Raw genomic sequence first — 3,717 nt, forward strand, 5'->3', positions numbered from 1 at the left:
TTGTTCACAATTAATTTTGCCTTTTGTTCTGAATAAATTGCACCTATACCATTTTCAAAACCTTGACCTACCCCCATCCCCTGTAAATTCTTCTTCATAAAACTCCAAGAAATATTATTGAAGGCTTTCTCCACGTCCACAAATATCAAAACTGCTTTAGTATTAATATTCACTTGTAATTTTTCTAGAATATTAATTATGTTCCTCGTGTTGTCAGACAAATGTCTGCCTGGGAGAAAGCCCGCTTGATCTTTATGGATTTCTTCTACAAGCACCTTTTTTAATCTCTTAGCCAAAATATCTGCAAAAATTTTGTAATCCACATTAAGCAGCGATATGGGGCGGTAATTCTTAAGTTGTGTCTTTTCAGTCTCTGTTTTCGGTATAAGTGTAATATAAGCTTCCTTCCACGACTCTGGTGCCCTTTTCCCTTCCAATATTTCATTACATACTTCCTTCAATGGTTGTATTAACCATTCTTTCATGTAGTATCTTGAAGTCAAACCATCCGGTCCTGGAGATTTACCCAATTGCATATTCTGTATGGCCCCTTCCACTTTCTGATCCGTTATTTTATAATTCAACATTAACTTATGTTGGAACCAGCCGTCACAAGTGGCACTTGTTTAGTATAAAATAAAGACACAGAAGCCAGCAATATTTCCATAGTAAGAGAGAGCAGCCCCTCTGTCTGCCCTTCTCCGATTTATTCTCCTTTGTTCTGTCCAGCCGCATGGCCGTTTGCCAATCTCATGTTACCTCATCCGGTCAAGCTTTTATTGCCCCCATAATTACATTCCAATATATTGTAAAGCTCAGAGTGCTGGTCACGAGGTCCAGAGGTACCCTGCAGTATTTACAAACCTCTGCCATGGCTTTATGACTTCCACATGCCCTCTTTCTTTATTTTATTAATCAGAGTCATAAATGTCCGTTCCAATATGGTTATATCGAGTGCGATAAGCGACTATTGTGAAACCGGAAGCGGGCCGTGGACTGGAGAACCATGCAGTACACATAGAAATTAAAGAAGGAATACATTGTATACAGCAACACAAAATAATGCAAATAACTACTATAATGATCACTAAAATCAATAAATGTCGAAGCCAACTTCCATCCGGAAGCTAAGAATATAAGAATTCTGATTCCAAGCTGCATGGTAGGCTTCCTTTCTAGTTTATTAGCCATGCACTGATGTCACTCCTATAGCACTGAGTTGGTCACTGTATGTTCCTGTAAGAGAACAAGAGCTATTAAAAGTGAATTTCAATGTATATTGACAGTTTGGATATATGCCCCATGATTCTTTCCCCTCTCTAATTTGAAAACAAACGAGGGCAGGCTCATGGAGGGTCAATTGTACTGGAGGCCAAAAGGTTTGCTTAGGGGATATAATATTAGTAAATTGAAAGGATCCATTGACAGGCACACCATGAAACATTAAGCCTGAATGGTAACCAACATTTAGAAGCATGCAATAAACTGGTAAACATAATCATATCTTGTACAAAAATATTATCCCTCCATATCTTATGATAATTTTCTCCCCTAAAAGTCTTATTCAACAAAGCTGTTCTTATAGTTCGAGAGTGGCTGAGCCGTGGATGCTGCCAGCCAGAGTAGGATTCTGATGACAGCGGCTTGCCAGCTGATAAGGTGAAATATGGTGGTTTCAACTGGACTGGGTCGTCTGCTTCTCTTCCTTGTATAACGGTGCAGCAAAGGATGGCGAGGCAGATGGTGGGGAAGGCACTTCCGCAATTGAAGGGACTCGCCATGGCTGCACGCATCGAGCTGGAACCCACAAAGGCTTGTCCTCTAGGTGGCGCATGCGGAAAGGTTTCAATGCTTCACCCACAAAATGTTGACAAAGTGTAGGGGAGTTCCACATGCTGTGAGGCAGGACAACCCACTGATATTGCTGGTTGGGTTGAGAATTGTTATATACTGGCAATGTAAAAGCAAACCGTTCCTGTCTGCTGGAGCCAGTGGGATGAAGACAGTTCAATGTGGCCAAAAGTCAATTGTTCAGAAATAAGCTGTTCAGAAAGAAATTGGTGCTGCTGCTGCTAATGATGATTTTTCTTTTGGTAGATGCTGTTCTACCCACCCTGGGGTATCGGTGATCTTGGTTTGCCACACTGGAAATATGTTGTATTGGTGGCTACAGGCTGGTTTTTACTAAGCGCTGCTGTTAACAGATGAGCTGCTGTACCTACAGACTGACAAATGCGAAGCATGACTGCTGTGTCTGTGGCAGGATTGTGTATTATCAGGATTAAAGCAACCTTACAATCCTCATTTGCATTTTCAAAGGCCAATTGTTTGATAATTATTTGTTTGGCTTCAGGATTTTCAATTTGGCGACTCACTGCTGTAAGCAGCCTATCCATGAAGGAGGAATATGATTCTCTTGCCTCTTGCCTGATCGACCCCCATCTAGACTGAACACTGGTGGGTTCTGGAATTTTTCTCATTGCTTGTTTAGCAGCAAGAGCAGTGTCCCTCAATAAGATTTGCAGCAGTGTGGCTTGCACTGAGGCCTGAGTGAACGGACCACACCCCATCATGGCGTCTAGGATGTCTGCGAGGGTAATATTTGGATTATTCCCTTTGATTTGTTGTAACAAAGCTGGAGCATAAACACGGCAGGCAGTTTCCCATTCATGGGCAAACAATACACCTGCTGATGGGGGTAACACTGTACGTGCCAAAAGCTTGATGTCATCTGGCACCAACAGCTGGGCTAATGTGGCTTCTAAAAGAGCCTGTGTGAATGGTGCTTGAAGTCCATTTGTCCTAACTGACAATTGGAGCTCTTTCAAGATTTTAAAGTCAAAAGCTTGGTGCTGGGCTTGAGTTCCTGCTGGAGCACCAGCAGGGGGCACAATAACAGGGAATGCCATGGTATCCTGAGATAAGGAGCAGGCAAGGACTGCACGTTGAAAAGGGGTAGCTGGTTCTGCTGCTGAAAGAGCAGGGTCATTTCCAGCCAGACCACTGTATTTTTGCAGGATTGGGTCCTCTGGTGAGGAACTGTAGTCTGGAGGCTTGGGGTCTGGGGGTGCTGGCAAAGCAAGTGCTGGAACACATGGCAGGACAGCAGGCTGAATTAAAGAAGCTGAAGGTTGTGTTGGCAATACAGCCATGGAGATATTTTTTGGTGATAAAGAACCCATAGCATATCGAATTTTACACCAAGCATTTAAAATTCGAATTCCTATGCTGGGATGTCCATGAAAATGAGTCCCGATCGTATCCCAATGTTTTATTTCCCATTTTCCATCCAAAGGGAACCAGGGACAATGTTCATCGATGGCCAGAATGAGCTGTATCAAATCACCCACTGGAACTTCCAATTTGTTGGAGGAGAGGAGAAATTTTAAATCTCTTAAAAATTTCTGTTGGGGAATAGACAGACAGCTGCCCATGTTTCTAAAATCAATATAAAAGGGATCGACTCACCGGGATCTTTTTTTAAAAGATGTAAAGCGCTTTTCAATCCTTGCCGGACGAGGTGAGCCGATGATATGCACTGCTTGGATCGAAAATCCTCTCACAGTTTCTTTTAAAATCCTCTTAGTCTGCCTCAGACTGTTTGCGTTCAGTTGCTTGTTTTTTCTCTTATAAAAACCTTAGCCATATCCTTTTATTCAGCCTCAGAGAGGGCACCACTTGTTGGAGCCAGCCGTCACGTGGCATTTGTTTAGTATA

At 42.5% G+C, this 3,717-nt stretch overlaps 1 long non-coding RNA gene across 1 annotated transcript; it reads left to right on the forward strand.

The window, feature by feature from the left end:
* Positions 1-2,176: 2,176 nt before the first annotated feature.
* LOC310847892 lies at positions 2,177-3,455 on the forward strand. Its single transcript, XR_014566067.1, has 2 exons — positions 2,177-2,791; positions 2,864-3,455. It is a non-coding gene; the product is annotated as an uncharacterized lncRNA (long non-coding RNA).
* The last annotated feature ends 262 nt before the right edge of the window (positions 3,456-3,717 follow it).

Source organism: Podarcis gaigeae, assembly GCF_964106915.1.
Source record: "Podarcis gaigeae genome assembly, chromosome: 6".
NCBI lineage: Eukaryota > Metazoa > Chordata > Lepidosauria > Squamata > Lacertidae > Podarcis > Podarcis gaigeae.